The 17,411-nt window shown below is 50.4% G+C and overlaps 1 protein-coding gene across 1 annotated transcript in view; it reads left to right on the forward strand.

The window, feature by feature from the left end:
• Positions 1–2,308: 2,308 nt before the first annotated feature.
• Positions 2,309–17,411, forward strand: part of LOC139109254 (uncharacterized) — a 58,886-nt gene continuing 43,783 nt past the window's right edge. The window contains exon 1 of the mRNA XM_070668157.1: positions 2,309–4,217. The gene's annotated coding sequence lies outside the window, so the exon portion shown is untranslated. The remainder of the gene's footprint in view (positions 4,218–17,411) is intronic.

Here is a 17,411-nt window from a genome sequence, read left to right on the forward strand (position 1 = left end):
CCCCCGACCAGTCGGCAACCGGCGAGTGGTGCAAGTGGACCAGACCACTACGTCTCGGCGAGCGGCGGGTACCAGCTTTCAAGCGACGTGGACTAAACGTTAGTCGACTTTAACGAAAATTAAATCTCGCGTAATTTCGCCGCAATTAAGCGGCAGACCGGTAATTTGCGTGCCGCTACGTGGCAATCTTTCGCGGTATTTTTAGCGAGCGCGAGCGCGCGCGAGGGAGAAAGAGAGAGCGTGATCTCGGTTTCAGGATCGAGATAAGCGGATCTCGCGAAGAAATAAGTAGCCTACGACGGTTCGCGTGGCCGGAGATTGGTCTGACGCCGACGTCGTTCACCACCGCGCCGAGAGTGGGGCGGTATTTTATGCCGTCGAGCCCTGGGTGTTGTGCATCGCGTACCCACAGGTGCATCTCGGCCGGTCGGTCGAACCTGCCGATTCCGCGCGAGGTAAACATGAAATCGCGTCGGGGCGGTCGCGTCAGTTCGCGTGTGCTGTCGAAACGTTATCGGCGCGATAAACGGCGGATTTCAAAGGTGCGAGCCCGATGTTATCGCGGATAACCGATGCGCGAGGTTAATTCGGTGGCCCCGGTACCGAAAGATCGGCGTTGAAACGTCGGACCGACGCGAAAACAAACTCTCCTTCTGTTTGGAACTTTGCGATTTTTCGGGCACCGTGTAATTTCGTGGAGAAAACCGCGCCACGATTTTTGTAACGATGGATGGCATCGAGGAATAATGGGAGATAACGGCGGCGCAATCTTCACCGAAGGGTCCGGACGCCTCGAAAGTAATATCGGAATAAAACGTGCCGTAGGTTAAATTCACATTTTTATACGAACCACGTATTTATTATTTTACGTAGACGCTCGTGCCGCTGCGGACGAGATCGCGAGATAAAACGAGCGTGATTTTACAGAAAACTTATCACGTCTATTCCGGTCGGCAATACAAGTGATACTTGGACAAACGAACAGAAGCGATCAATCGATTACTACTTGTTTCAAGGTATTTGTAATGCAGATAAGAACGATTAAATATTCAGTGCTGTTTTACAGCTCACGTGTTATCGCAACAACAAAACGACTTGCCGATAATTAAAAAAATCCATACTTAAATCAATATAACAAAAATAACCGGATTATTCTACAAAATTAATTAAAATTACTCGACGTTGCGCGACCAGTTCGCGAACTCATTGTTCAACCTGCTGAATATAATAAAAATTATGATCGCAGCCGATGTTCTGAACCAAGATAGAGTGAAGTCACGCTATTGGGGAAACCAGCCGATCGTCGCGTCGCACTTACACGCGTGAAGCTGCCTCGGGATCGAGAGGGTAGGCGCGCTCGATCGGTCGGAAAAAAAGGCCGAACCGCTTGTTATTCGCGTGCCGGCGAGATCCCGTCGCCGGTACCCGGGGATGTCGGGATCACGGGGCGATGGTGGGGCAGGACGGTGCTCGCCGCGGCGCGGGGAGCGCGGGAGCGCGCGACGTGCCGTGCTTTGGGGTTCCGTCTGGTGGAGGTGCCGGCGGTTTGTGAGAGGAGCCGACTGATGCCGATGCGCTCGTGTCGCGCCGCGGCCGAGCCGGCGAGAGAGCAAACGGGCACACAAGGCGCGCGCGGGGCCCAGGCCAGGCGCACATCGCACTCGTAACGCGCGCAAGCCACAACGCACTCGGCCACACGCTCACGCTCCGCGCCGCCAGTCAGCCGACGGTCGTCGCCGGTGTTCTCACGGTGGTCTCCGCCGTATGGCCATGCGTCACCCCGCCGACCTGGCCACGATCGCAGGAGCACACATCGCCGATCGCCGAGTCGCCAACCCGGCGCGCGCGTGGACGAGCGGCAGGCGCGCCGTGACTCAACCGCGAGCGGTGCAACAGGCGCATCGCCGAGCGAGCGCATCAACCGGGCCCCGGAAGATCGTCCCGTCGAGATCGCGCGTCGGTTTCGCCGCCACGGAAAACTTTCGTCGAGTTAACCGCGCGTACAGCGGCCCCGTCGGCCGTGCGAAGTCGGGGTACGCCTGAGAAGCAGCGCCAGTGAGAGGATCTATTCGGTCCAAGTATATAACTCTTTATCCTCCCTGAGTCTACGCCACGTGGAAAATCTCGGCCGAGACGAAGGTAGTGCTTTGTTTCCGACGTTCAGACGCGAGTGTTATCGCTTACGGTCGTTCTCTCGCTCGTCCGACGATTACAGTCCGCGCGTCGGTTCCGATTTCACGACGCGTCGAATTCCGTACAGCCGGTCGTCCGATGGCGATTTCTTTTTTTTTTTTTTTTTTGCCGAGTGACACGAAAAAGACGTTCGTAGAGTGATCACGATCGAGCGGAGTGCCGGGAGTAGCCGAAAAGGATAATACAGCTCTCTCGTTCCGAGAACGTTTCCGATGGACTGCCGTTCGCAGAAATTGTGAAGTGACACGCGTTGTAAATTGCCGAGCCTCGTACGTCGCGACCGTTCGCGGTACCAGTCTGACGCCTGCGGCTGCAAGAAGAAGGAAGCCTCTGCCTCGGAATCGCGGACGCGTCGCCGTTTGCGCTATCGAGCCGCGGACACCCGCGAGGGAGACGGCGATGCGAACGCTCTTTGGCGTGATTACGTAAACGGGCCCGCGTCAGAGGTGGTTTTTCTCGCGGGAGGAAGTGGACCGAGCTGCGGCGCCAGCCAGAGAGCCCGTCCCTCTCCGCGCGCGGCCGAGGGAAAGAGAGAAAAGCGGAGGAACGCCGCGAGACACGTGTCCATTATCGGCAATTGCGCCGATCGAGAAAATCCTGTCCTATCACCGAAACGACGATTTCTCCGAGCTCGCGATCGACTGGTTCTGCGGAGGAAGCCGACGTAAACATCGCGGGAGATACCACCACGGCGATGACGAAGACGAGGGATCGACGAGCAACGACGTAGGCCCCGCCGCGCGATCAGTCAATTGTTTGACTTTATCGCCAGGAGGCGACGAGATAACGCGCGAAGAGCTCGGTGACAGTCGCGATCGCGCGACGACACGTCATTCTCCCGGGCGACGAGAAGAATATCGCTGCCCGAAGACGACGTTCGAAACCCGTTGCGTTCGACACCGGGAACCCGGAGGGTATTCCACGCCGAGCCGGAACGCGGTCGGAAGGAAGCGCGCACACAGGCCTCCTACCTGATCGGTGGTAATGCACGCAAATTATGCGTCTCGCGGCTCCGAACGAACGGAAACTAGAGGCAAGAACGAGCGAGAAGCGCGTACGCGCACCGAGATAACACGCCCGCCGCGTTTTCTTCAACCGCGATCTTTCCCTCCGTTTCGCGTTACCGCGGCGAGGTGCTTCGTGACTTAAACGCGGATCCGTCGAGTCGGCCGGTGCCCGCCTTGGTGTCAACGTGTCCGCTCGCGATCAAACGCCGTCGCTTATATTTGCGTAACGCGAAACACGCGCTCTCGCGTGTGTGTAAGTGTGCCATGCGAGAAAACCTCGCCGCGCCGCGCCTTTGAAATTCGTCCGAAAAGGGGGAGGGCCCCACCTCCCCCGACGGCGGATCCCTCGCGATCCATGCGATTCGGGGAAGCTTTACGGTGGACGTCCGCCCGTGATTTTCTCGGAAAGTCTGCCGGGAGAACGGTCGGCGGCGATAATTATGCGCTCCGACGCGGGATATCGCGCCGATGCAACGTAAGAGAGCATTTTAGACTTACGTCAGGGGAGTGAATGGAGGTCGGCGCGAGATTTGAGAACGGCGAAAGTCATCGGAGTTCAAGGCAAACAAATTTTTCTCATTAGTGGTTTGTCCGGCGTGACAACGACGAGGAAGAGGAGCGAGTGACTTTTCCCTCGGCGGTACGCGCGAAACGCTCCGGTACCGTTACTCGAGCTCGTACAGCTGAGAGAATCCCATTTGCTTAGATCTCGAAAGGCAAACTCGTCGACAATAATACATCGAGGAGTGTACACGTCGAGTAACTCGCGCGACTCGTTTTCTTTTTTTTTTTCCCTTCTTTTTTTTTTCTTTTTCACTTTGTAAGAAGCGCTCGCGAGCATCCTCGATCGCGACATTTGATAGGATCTTCGTATGAGAGAATCTGCGATTCTGAAAAGCTCCGGACTCTAACGTGAGGAAGGCCACGAGAAAACTTGAGCGATCTGCCCACGGAAATCGAACCTCCTCGACAGGCCTCGAGTTGCAGCCGGGAGTCTCCCTACATTGCTTCGTTCCGGTAAGTGTTCTCGAGAAATTACGCCTAAGCGATTGCACGTGACGTAAAACTAAATATGTTTGCATATTTAATTGGAATATTTTCGATTCCCGCGACACGTATCCGACGTATGAACTCGACTGACGGCCGGTATGTTTCTCTTAATTATCGTATAAATTACGAATGCGCGGCGGCGGCGCGGCGATCTGGATCTATTCTCACAGCGTGAAAATATTCCACGGCGATTATTCAGGTTTGCAGAATCGTTGACAGGATAATTTATCGATTGACCGCAGCCGCGGCCATCGTGTCGCGCCGTTAATTTTTTTTTCCGCCTGCGTGTCGAAATTAACATAATCAGGTATACGAGCTCGGGAACAAGGCTCCGCGCTAACTAGTCTCGGATAGATAAGAAAAAAAAAAAAAAAAAAAAAAAATGAGGAGGGCGGTAAAAACGGGCGGGAAACGCGATATCCTTGCGGACGCGTGCGTGAGAGGCTTTATCCCAACGTCATCGCCCGTGTCGGCACGAATAATACTATTTCGCCGAGTAATTTACGTTAAGCGAAGATTGAGGAATTAAACGAGAGATTAAGATGGAGTTCTCGAAACAAAGAAGAAAAGACGATGTAAAAAAATACGGTGAGGTGCGTCTCTAGAGCTGCACGTTTTTCGCTCGACAAATTTTATCTTCAATTATTCGTTACCTAATTTAAAAGAAAACGCGAACGAGTGAAATCGCACCGCGCAGACGACGCCAGCGCGAAACCCGAGATCGTAAATCGTGGTTGCACCGTTTCGCGGGATACGCCCCGTTAACTCGCGGGTTAAACGGCGCAGTCCGCCCATGTTTCGGGGTGAACCGACGCTCTTCTTATTCGATCTTTACTCTCGCTCTCTTCCACCGTCGGAATCGGTACGCGGAATCGGGGGAGGAGATCGTGCTCGACCTCTCGTCGATTTCCGATCGGGTTAAGCAAACATTGGCCGGGGTTCTCACCTCTATCGCGATAATGGCTGTTATTTCGGCAGCTTCCCGGTTCCCCGCGTTCACGTCCTCCCACCCCCGCTGTCTCTCTCTCTCGAGTTTCACGTATATACGCGTACGCGTAGATTGCAGAGGCCGATCGCGCGGCGGGTTTGATTGCATGGCGCGCGCGACCGTCGATTTATTAACGCTCTGAGCGCTCGGCGGTCCCTCCCCCGTCCCACCTGCACCTCCCGTCGATCTCACGGAGCAAAATCGCCTACCCCGAGGTAACATTCTTGCGTCCTCTCTCTCCCGTGGAATATGGTCAACGGGTTCACTGCGCGCGATAGGCCTCGGCCGCTCGCCATACATTTCCGTCGTATCAACCGAGCTTTCAATCCGGAGAGATCAAGGCGCGCGCAATACCGCGGCTCGTGTTCTCTTATCCCTAATGAAGCGACGTATCACTCACTCCGCGCTGCCGCGAGATCGCGGTTTTATTAATCGCCGCTGTCCGCGGCGTATACGACCGGCCATCCATTAAGTCATATTTTACTATTGGTTTTGCGTGCGGCGTGCACGTGTTGCACGCGCCTCGGACGGCTCTCCTCTGCAAACGTACGCGGTGTATCTAGGCACGATGCCCGGCGGGAGACGGCAGCGCGAGGTGTGCAATGAAGTGCACATCCGACATGCGGCCGCGTCTGGACGTCGGCTACGGTGAGCATCATCTGACAAGTATCGCGATGAACGACGCAACATATTCCGCGCAACATGTTACCACGTGTCAATAGCGGCTTTCAGAGATTTTTTTCTTTTTTTTTTTTTTTTTTTTTACATCTGCTCGCATACGCGCTCAGCGACACTTCCAAACCGGTATTACCCCCTCGTATAAAGCAGGTACGCGTAAATGAACATTACGCTACGGAACGAGCCGAGGCCGAGTAAGTCACGGAGCTTTTCGCCTCACAAGCCGATTCACTTTTAAGTCCCGTTAATCTAATCGCGGTCGCCTAACGCGAAAGTTATCCTCGACACTAAGAGAATATCGAAAAATTGCTTTAAAATTCGAAAAAAAAAGAAAAAGAAAATTTGGACTTAGATTGATTTAATTATTCAAGATATACACGCGTCGCGTTAAAAGTTCACGGAATATTTCCCCAAACGTGTGCAAATCTTTAGATGAAAAATGTATACGAATATGATTGCGTGTAAAAGATAACGAAGTCATCCGAGGTAATCTATATGTGGCTCGCGTCACTTTTTCCAGATTGCGTTATAACGTTCTTTTGGAACGGCGAGGGGGCTTATCGTTGCAAGTCAGAGCGCCGCGATCGGGGCGTTATCCTCGACTGGCGCCTTCGTTAACCGAGGCAATGATAGCGCGGATTTCGCCAACGTCCCGGTGAAATTAATTACAATTCTCCATCGGTCGCGTTCGGTGAGATCTGCCCGTCGGCAATTGGAACTAAATTAAGCGGCTTGAGTACGGCCGCGCGGTTTGTTTAGCCACGTCCGTCCGCACGGCCGAAAACAAAAAAAGACAAAAACACGCGCGCGTGTAAAACGCGGAATGCAACGCGGGGATGGGGATCAGCTGTGAATGAAACTAACCACTATACGCCGCGCTGGCTGAATGGAGCGACCGCTGCGAGGAGAGCGGAGTATATTTCCGTGCGTGTTTATAGACGCGGATGCGGCCGGCGATGCTGCCGGGAACATTTGAAACGTAGCAGATCCGTCGCGCCGGATTCAAGGGGTGGCTCGCAGGCCGGGAAAAGGGCCTCTCGCCCCGGTGTGACTGTTGTCAGTTGGCAAATAACGACTATTTTCAGTCGCGCCGCTCGCGAGGATATGTCGGGTGAAAACCACACCGTGGTTGTCGCGCGCGCGGAATTTATGCTCGGCCAGACGTGCGACAAGAGTTATTCTCTGTATAGGTAGTCGATGGCGGCTCTCGTTATTGTCGCGCGGCTATTATTCCGGCGGTCGTCAATTCCGTCGACGTCGCCGGCGTTCGCGGGGTCCATCGATCTCGCGTACGCGATGACAAATGTCTCTCGATGGAGATATATATGTCAAGCCCACGTCGGCCCCGTCGCTATTCCCATCGAGAAACGACGATCCTACGCGGAGTAACAAACGGCGCTTTCAATAGAGACATCCTGTCGAGACAGACGCACCTGTATTCTTTCGCGCTGCCCACGTAGGCGCCACGTCCTGTCAGGACGCAGAAGAAGAGGCGTAGAACGGCCCTGTCTTTTATCTGGGGAATGCGATAACGGGCTGTCCGATAATATTCCTCGGAGCGTCACGGGTACCCGAGGATCGCAGCCGCGTCTCCGGTATTTCCCTTTTCTTTCTACTGCACCCCACGAAGGCGTACGCGTGTCTGTGTTATCGAGAAAGGCACGAAATGGTCTCTTATCAGTCGTCAGACGATATCAGTCGCCGATTTTTAACAAAATGTATCTGTAAGATTCTTGTGGGTAAAAAATAAAAAAAAGAAAAATAAAGAAAAGAAAAAAAAACTCTTTCCGCATTATCTAGCGTTTATCTGCCATCCGCAAGAGATTAGTAATCTTACCGCATTTCGCGGCGCGCGATTGTTGGCCGGTATTTTTCTCGGGCGCGTCGAGCAGGTTACGTCAACCAAGCGGAAGCGATAAGCGAAAAGCGAGCGTAATCCCACCGTTCGCATCTTTTCCGCTCGACGATTTTGACGTACGATCCGGGAGCCGTGGGAAGTTGCGACGCTCGCGGATTCGACCGACGTTCTTAGCGGCGCTCACGGGAGAAAGTTTACGAGAGCGCGACTCTTCTTCTCAAGGAAGCCGGGACAGCGATCGTCGGATAGTCGATTATCGATTTTGACGACGGAACCGGCCGTAGATCGGCCTTACGGTACCGTTCACCTACCGTTACCGGCACACGCCTCGGACCAATGGCGGGTCGCGGGCCCGTCGATTGGTTGATCGCGACGCAATTAACGAGATAAATTTACTTGCGAGGTGGAACGACCGGCCGCGGCTGCGAGCGGAGACCCCGATCGAAATCGTATATACCGGCCGGCTTTTCTCAGCGATCCCGCGACAGCCGCGATAATTGCGAGCGTCGCTAAGTCGATCACCGGCCGATCGACCGAAATAGCCCTTTGGAGGGCTGGGAGGATTAATTAGTCACGCCGCGTGCCGCGCGTGACAGCCCGACGGTGCTGTCCGTCTCACCGTCTCGCGCGAAATCCCCGTCGCGTTTTCGTCGCGGCTGCTTATCCGCTTCAACGTTTTAAGCCGACAAGCGTGCGCGCGCCCGACGCGCGAGGCGCGCAGCGAATTCGCACACCTCGACTACGAGCGATCGTCCCCGCGGATGAATCACGTCGACTAAACGCGAGCCCCGGTTTTAGACGCGCCGTTAGAAATAACAAACCGCGCGATCCAATTCCGCAGACGTTTTCACGGCCTCGTCGAAGCGCCCCGTCTTTGATTCGACTAACTGGCTCTCGTACCTCTTTCCACCGTTCCCGATATCAGATTGATCAATGAAGACGTCTCGCGTGGATTAGATCGACGTATATTTCCGACGTGTTTAGCGATTCGCTCTGGGGTTCGGAAGGCTTCATTTTCGGCGTTCCAATTTTATTCGGGAAAGCGCATCGGCAAAATACGTGCCGCGCAACGCCTTTTGATCTTTCGTTATTTCAGGAGGCAATATATCATTTCGCGACGCATTTCCTGAGCTCCTATGATCTGCTCGTCAACGGTGCAACGGTCGAATCCGATCTCCGCGCCGAGATAAGCTATATAACTGCACCCGCGTGAGTTTAAATGTATAAGATTTATTTGTATATTACTTAACTCACGTTCGCACGCATCCGCTATAATTGTATCTATTTACAGTGTTACATTACTTACATCCTAACCGTCTACTTCTATCTGCGTTTACGGAACTCGCGCACAATTCTTTTTATCCGTCCCGGGCGAGCGGTCAGATTTTGCATCTTCGAGGCGTTTACGGTGCTTCGAACTTATACCGGGCGATACATTATCGCGTTGTCAATTAGCGTTTGACGCGCCACGCGGATAATTAGGAACGATTCGCCGGTGTATTTCGAAGCGTCCCGGAGACGAGAGGCTAGGAGGGAGGGAGGGGTGCAGTTGTCACTCGAGTTGACAAAAGATACGAGCCACGCGCATTCTCGCCCTTACCGGGAACGAAAGTATTCCAATGAAAAATAAACCCGGTGAAGCATTCGCGACGACGTTGACGCCACAAGTAGTGGAATACCGGGGCTGAAGAAGCGCGCGCGTTTCCGAGTGACGGCGAAGCACTTCGATGACGTGCCGGCGTATTCAAATTTAAGTACGGAATACTTGACGCGGGTAAGACGGGGCGGCGTAACACCGCGCGAAGCATTATAATTCCCGTTTTTGTGGACACTTTCTCTTCACGACTCGTGTATCCCATATCCTATCCCGAGATCTCCCGGGAATTCACGCGGGGGAGGGGAAATTTTTTCAAGACGCGCCGCTCGCGTGCACGAGCGTGGAATCCGTGTCGAAATCGTAAACGCAGCGTGAATCCGATGCCCGCCTGCGAACGCAGTTTAGCGTCGAATTCCGTGCGCGGCAGTTCCCTTCCCGTTCGATTAAAAAAAAACTTACGAGCGCACCGGCACCTGGCCACACTCCGGCCGGACGAGCGCGCAAATAGGATTGACGGGGCCTAAAGTAGCGTTCGCTTTGCTTTGACACACCTGCGTATCGCGCAATCTTTTCTTATTAGCCGCGTATTTATCGCGACGACGAACATTCTGCGCGCGAGATAACGCGCGCGTCAGGCTCTTAAGCGGTCGATCGACGACGCTCGCGGACTCGACCATCGAAACCGCAATTCTCGTAGGCGTGACTTATGACAACGGATGCTCTTCCGCGGCCGAGACACCGTCGTAACTCTGCGCGACTAATTGGACGCAGCGGGACGTCGATCGGCCCGAGGACGTCATTAGCAGTTATCCCGCGCGGAAACGGAAGTGGAGGATCCCTCGCGATAGTGATTCACTATTACGTCACGCAAACATAATCACTAAATCGTACGCAGTGCTCGCGCGCGAGCAGCGGGGCGTTTGCAACTCGTCTCGGTCGTGTAGAAACGTCGGCAAATGGGAGATATATGTATTTTGCGGCCTGCGAGCGCACTTTCCGCGAGTCGCGACGATCAATTCGAGCACTTCCCGTTTAGCACTTCCAAAAAGCCGCAACTTTATTGTAAACGATCGTCGTTTAACCGAGGGAACACCTGCGCGTATAATGTACCTTGCTCTTCTCAATAACAACGTTTCGCGGTGTACGAGTCACTACGGTCTGCGGCGACGGCGGCATGCGTGCGCTAAAGGCCTACACAAATTGCATAGCCGTAAACTAAAGCAGTAACGTAAGAATAGGCCAATAAAAAAGTGTATTATATATAAAAAACACTTTCTTATATATAGAAGTGACTCGTACACCGCAAAACTCTTTTACTGAAGGGCAAGGTACACCGCAAAATTTACTACAAGCTGTACTAAATTTCACCGTCGATATATTCAGCCCGCGAATGAATTATGCATATCTATAACTACAATGCATAAGAATAGCGATCGCACCGACAGACGAAACGCCGTCTAGGGTTTAGCGTCGCGGGAGTGTCGTAATTCATAACGGTCGCCGTACGGGAAGGATCGTTATCAAAGAATTTTTGCGATATCGCCGCGAGTGAGCCTTCGCCGCGGTGATTTCCGCCTCGAAAATTGCATCGCCGTTGCGCCGCGGCGTTTCTTTCATCCCACCCGTCGAGTCTCGTTATTTCGACTAATTTAGAATTTATCCGCAAACGTTTCGCGAACGCGCGCGAGCCACGCGATATGCGGCTCGGTTCGGCGCGGCCTTTCGCGGCGAACTTTGTGCGATCTCGTCGCCACGGTAAGTACCGTTGCGAGAGGTGTAAATTAAACGGCGATTAGCGGGTGAAACTGCGACAGGCTTCTGTCTGTAAAGTAATTATTATCAAGACGTTCGCGATAAGTTTACGAGCCTTGCGAAGACTCGTTGCGTAAAGCATTGAAATTTCCGTCTCGCGCTTTTGACGCTGCAGCTCCGTCGGAGCAAAAATTATTAATAAATATTACCGTGAGAAGTAAACGCGGGACGAACGATCGAATTTAGAAAGTGCTACTTTCAATTAGATAACGCGACGAATAACGTTATCGTAGCCTAAGTTGTAAATTCGCGCGTTTTATTGTTCGCCGTTTCAAGTTTTACTTCGTTAACGATTGTTTCGCGACATAATTATCTTATGCTTCTGCGCTTTACGATCTTTTCCTCCGCTGTCATAATCTTTCTTACAATCAGTTTATTATTTCTCGAAATAATTTTATGTTTGTTTAACGCGCACGATTATTTACCGCCTATAAAACGGGCCGGTGAGGAGGCGCTTTTTACGATACTCCGCGAAAAGTGCCGATTGACATTTTCCAGACATGCCGTTAGCGCGTCGATTTAACGTTACGCCGTTGGCCGCAAGCACGACAAGACGTCCTTTTATTAGACCTCTGCGACGGTATTGAACGACAGCGTTATGAATTCCCAACGCAACGATTCGATTGTATAACCAATTTTATTTCGCGGAACTGCAATTTTGTCTGTGTAAATACGCGGGGGAATAATTTAACGACGAGCGATCCGGGAAAAAGTTTACCCGGCCCCGGGAATTTCGTTCCTAGCATATTTTTCGACGTCGTCGCATTTCACTTCGTCGCATGCCTCGAGTGAATTTAACGCGTCCAATCGTTTTCTGCACTTAATAAATTTGACGGATCGTCGCGCCTGTAAACACGTCATCGGAGATACGCTTATCAAAACCATAAACGGCACGGAATTAGCCGGTAGCCCGAGATGATCGGAACTTTATACGTCGCTCCGCGATAAGTGGCGTCGTAAACGCGATCGAGTGCATCGTGCCCCGGCGCGATACGTTTCGGCACGCCTCGCTCGGGAGAGTCCGCTGACGAAACAGATCTCGATTCTCTCTCGAAAGCGAATATCCCATAATTATTGTAAACACGTTTTTCCAACTTTAATGGTGATCTGTGTGCCGTGCGCGATCGGAGGGAGTTACGCCTAAAGCTTTAAGGAATTGCGCAAGGTGAGACGCGGAGGTATAAAACGTTACGGGCGATAAATCACACGGCTGAGATAGAATAAGGGTGAAAAAATCCGCGGTCAATATACGGTTTGCACAAAACGCGCGAGGCTTTTAACCGCCTTCGGTTGGCCCCGTCGCGTTTTGCTTCGGCCGCGTACGTCCACCCCGTTTATTGAAAGCAGCCGCGCTGTTCTTTACAAAGTTTGGCGCGGCAAAACCGGCCCCGAGGGCGCAGTCTCGCGACAGCGTGTTCCACGAATGACAATTGATTTTATAAGTAACGATGTCACTTTACGCCCACTTATGATATACGGGCCACACGGCCGAGATTGCCCGTGCGGATCCGAGGCGACGATAAAATTTTAACGCGGGCATAAAAGCGCCACCGTCCGCCTCTCGATACTCAAACGGGAGAGACCAGACGGAGGATATTCGAGAATACGATCCTTGGCCGCAGCGCGACGGCTGTCAGAGCATAAATAACGGAAATCCAACGGCGGTTGTTTCGCGCGCGACCGATGAATATTTACGCCGACATTTAGACTTCCATTACCCCGTTCGCGTATACGGCGCCCGCGACGACGGTAGAACAATAGTCGATGTAACAGTCGCGAAGAATCAATCCCCCGTTATTTATCCGGACAAATAAACGGCTAAGGGCTCGTAGATAAAATAGATCGGAGAAAGAAGAAGGAAAAAAAAAAAAAAATATATTGACCGGTCCAAAAATTCCAGTTTTTCGTCGCGTGAACATTTCCCCGCGGATTTGATTTATCCCGGGCTCTCACCGCCGCCAGAGAGATATCCTTTATTTCCGCGATACGATTTCTCTATAGTATGTGTATTAAAGACGGTAACGATTTATGGGTCGGATTTGTGTTACTCGGCGGTACGTGGCGGATTTAATCCGACGTGCACGATCGTCGGCGCGATCTCGGTAAAAATTCCGATCGCCCGGGCATGATCTTTATCTGGCCAATGGAAAAAAGAAAGAAAGAAAAAAAAAAAACCCAATTACCGGCGCACGATCGTTATCAGCGCGGAAAAATTCTGACGGCCCGTACACGATCGTCCCGTTTCCTCGAAAAAAATCTGATTACCGGGAAGTGAGCGAGGACAGCCGGCATTAATCGGCCGCTAATCGCGCCCGCGCGGGAAGTACCGTTCGATTAATGCCGAGAGCGAGGAGGCGACGTGCATCGCCCGCGTGGATGATGGACCTAATTTATGATTACCCTCGCGAAATCCGCGCGATAATGCGCGTACGCGAATCGCACGGATGACTAAGAGACTCATTAGCCGCGCGGGGATTATATTTCCTACGTTTCGCGGGACGCGCTTTATTAACGCGTACATTCCGTCTGTGAACTGCATCAATTAGAAACGTCGCAAATACACACGCGGGACTTGATAGACGCGTAATTAGCGAATACCGGCCGCTTATCCGATCTCCGCTGACTCCGGTATCCGATGCTAAATTATACGCGCTTCTCACGTCCCAACTGGCGACACGAGACGCCACGTGCTCTCGTTTGCGTTATTTGTTGTCATTAATTAACGTAATGATCCTTCGGCTCTTCCTACCAATAACTTTGTGCTTTACGCGAGGCGATTTTCACGACACGTCGACGAGAGGCATGCTAAAGTTCTCACAAGCCCGGATTTCCGGTCTATTCTGGCTTTCGTACGGCGTCGGACCACCTACGTACATACATACACACGTCGAACGTCGACGGGCATCCCGCAATAAGTCACCGAATACCGTAGCCAGCGGCTATATGCGTTCCAGCATTACCGTCTCATTTGATTCGCACTGTCCATAATTTCGGTCTCGCGAAAGAATAATGGCAAAATACGCAGACTCACCCGCAGGGGATCGATCCCGTGGATGCACCTGCCGGTTTTACAGGACATTCGAACTTAGTTTAATCGCGCGCGAGACAATGAACGGTTATTTTCCATCCATCCTTTTATATTATTTTCAATATTACGCAGACGCATTGGTATATAAGGTATAAATATACTTGCGAACACATATAATTTAGGATTCGAACGCTAAACAGCGAGATAAAAGTTATCGATGCTCAGACACGTCTAAAACCTGGTTGTTAGTACTTTGATTAAAAGCTATACAGTTCTTTAATTAAAACGAATGAAGTGGATATGTATATGTACTCTGTTGGTTTCTCTAACTTGGAAATTAAATAGTAGAAGTTCTATTTAATGTTCTCTTACCGCAGATAATAGCGACAGATAATAAATAATCGCGTTTAAATTAGATTTCAATAACCTACTCGGGCTTATCTACAATCAGCTGCGTTTCCGTTCGAAGAAGAGGTGTACGTAGGGTACAGATATCTGATACGAATACGGGAAAGTAATCGCCATAAATATTTAACGCTCGCGGAAAGAATCAATCAATACAATCGCGACACTAAATCTCTGTCAATAATGGTATCGATAAAAAAAAAAAATCAACTTCATTTCCCAGGAGTACATTGAAATAGTTACGTGGTATCTTGATATGCAAATCATCACAATCGTAGGCCACTGATTAATATCGCGCATTAAATTCACACGAGCAATTTGATTGACGCAATTAAAAAGAAGTTTTTTTTTTTCCTTCAGAGGTAATGCGCGCGATGCGACGTCGAGTGTTCCGCGATTTTGCAATCGTTTCATTTGAAAGTCACCCGTGATGTTAAGTCGACAATTTCTCGTAACGTTTCTCATAATGTCAGATACACATCGCGTGGAAGCCACTGATTTCTCTTATAAGCTCGGCTTCACGCGAACGCGAGTCGCGCGGGACAGACGCGGAAAAGGGACGGCGGACGATTTATACGACAACTCAACGTCGCCGCGTTGGCGATTTAGATTTAGGACCCGGTGGGGAAAATCCTGATAAATTCTCAGACGAAAAAGTAGCGGTTTCTCGGGGCTCGCGGATGGAAACGCGCGCGTCCGCAAATACGATTATCACCTATAAATTTACGGATGGACATAAACTTCTTCGGGATACCGCTTCGTCGATTATCAGTCGAAACAAAACCGTCATAAATGTGGGATATACCCGTAGGATTTCAACCGTAAAGTCGACTTCTCGCGCGCTTAAAATCGCGACAATGTAAGCTGCACGACCGGCTATTAATCAGGCGTTCGACCGTATCCTTCCGCTCTAAATGTCCTCTCGAAAAGCTCGCTGAACTCTCACTACATTCGGCTCGTTTATCAAGTGTATTTTTTTTTTTTTTTATTTACTCACGTATTAAGAGCCGTTTAAATCATCGGTGAGCCGGCGCATCGGATTACTAATTGGACGGATCGATTGTTTCCGCTCTTATATCGGGCTAATCGATCTGCTCGCTTGAAAAACTTTGTCCGTATAATGACACCACGGCCTGATTTACGAACTCGCATTTCGATAAGGCGAGTTTCTAGATGTGACACGAACCTCATCGTTCCTCGAGCCGATAATCTTAGGGTCGTTTGAGCTCGAAAGCTAATACGTACGATTGGGACGCTATATTATACTAATTGTTTTATATTTTGTATTAAATTTCTTCCGGAAAAGTATTGATTTTTAACAGAGCGATGACGTTGCCTCTATTACATTCCGTTTAGATTAATTTTGCAAATTTGCTGTTTGCTCTCGGAGAACGTGTACGTAATGATAGGCGAGCAGCGTTTACTCCCGGTTCCATGTGTTTCACCGACACACGTGCGATAATTCACGGAAGTACGTGCGCGTAGGCGGCCGCGACGTACGATCGGCACGGCGAAAGATCGGAGAAATCGATCGATATTGGTAACAGATTATCAAACGTAATTTCAAACGATTGTCCGATTGTTGAGAACGAGAACGCTCAATCATTTCTCGTATGTTATATTTACGCGTTTACCTGCTGCGTCATTACGATCCTTGATCGTTACACGCGCATACTTCATACTGGCAGGCACAATGCACCGATCCGGTCGCGGCAATTGATCCATTAATTAAACTTACGTAAGACGTGCACGCACCATTTATCACTTCGTGATTTGAATCTCGTAAAGGGAGAAGAAAAATGTGAATTTTATTATGAACTTTTCGGCACGGTTCTCCAATATTGGTCGATCTCTCGAGTAAGAGGCGTAATCGAATAGTCGCACGTTATCTTTTATGGCCCCTTCTCCCTTCTCGGACTCTTGGGACGCCGGGGCTCTTTATTCTCGAGCGTAGGATCTCTCAAAACTTGTTCCCTAATGTCTACGGAGAGCGAGCTCGGCAAACAAAGCGCATTAGTATAATTATCGGGCCACCCCTAGGACCAGAGGTGTGGGAAAATGTTCACTATGTGTAACCTATCGATACCTGATGTTTATTCAATCAATTATGATCCCCCGTGCGCGGATTGGTATGTAAAATCATTCCACTAACCGACAATGATCCTTAGAACAATTGACAATGAAGCCTCATAATCTAACGTTTGAAAGATTAACTGAAGTGACGTTGTTGTTTGTACTTTCAGTTCATATTATTAAAATTCCCTTACTAATCAGGTTCAATGACGACTTGGCATTTGCGTTTGAAAAGTATAAAAATACGTGTCCAATTTTATGTCTGTTAAATATAACGTGAATCAAATCTATTAAATTTTACATTTATAGGAATAACAATTTTTTTTTAACTTTTTTTTTTTTAATTTGAGAATAAAATCTCGTGCAATAATTTCAAGAAATTTTTCTAATTGGTGTAATCTAATTTTTTTTTTTTTTTTTGCAATGCTCGTTGGTAAGATTTTTATTTTCCGTATCGTGGTACTCAATTGAACGAATGGAAGGCAATGCTGTCATCGTCATTTATCTGATTTACCGAGCGTTGACATTAACGTCAATGATCAGTTTACGACTATCGCTTCGAAGTGTGAAATCTTCCGACCATCGTTATCTCCCGTTCGATTGAAGTCTCTGTCATGATTTTCTCCTCACTTCGCTTTCGAAGAGTCGCGCGCTCTTCGAGGAGTATCGCGTAGTATTCCGCGCGATGAAACGCGTCTAGCTTAAGTAATTGTGAGAAAATT

The sequence above is a fragment of the Cardiocondyla obscurior genome, linkage group LG17, assembly GCF_019399895.1.
Source record: "Cardiocondyla obscurior isolate alpha-2009 linkage group LG17, Cobs3.1, whole genome shotgun sequence".
NCBI lineage: Eukaryota > Metazoa > Arthropoda > Insecta > Hymenoptera > Formicidae > Cardiocondyla > Cardiocondyla obscurior.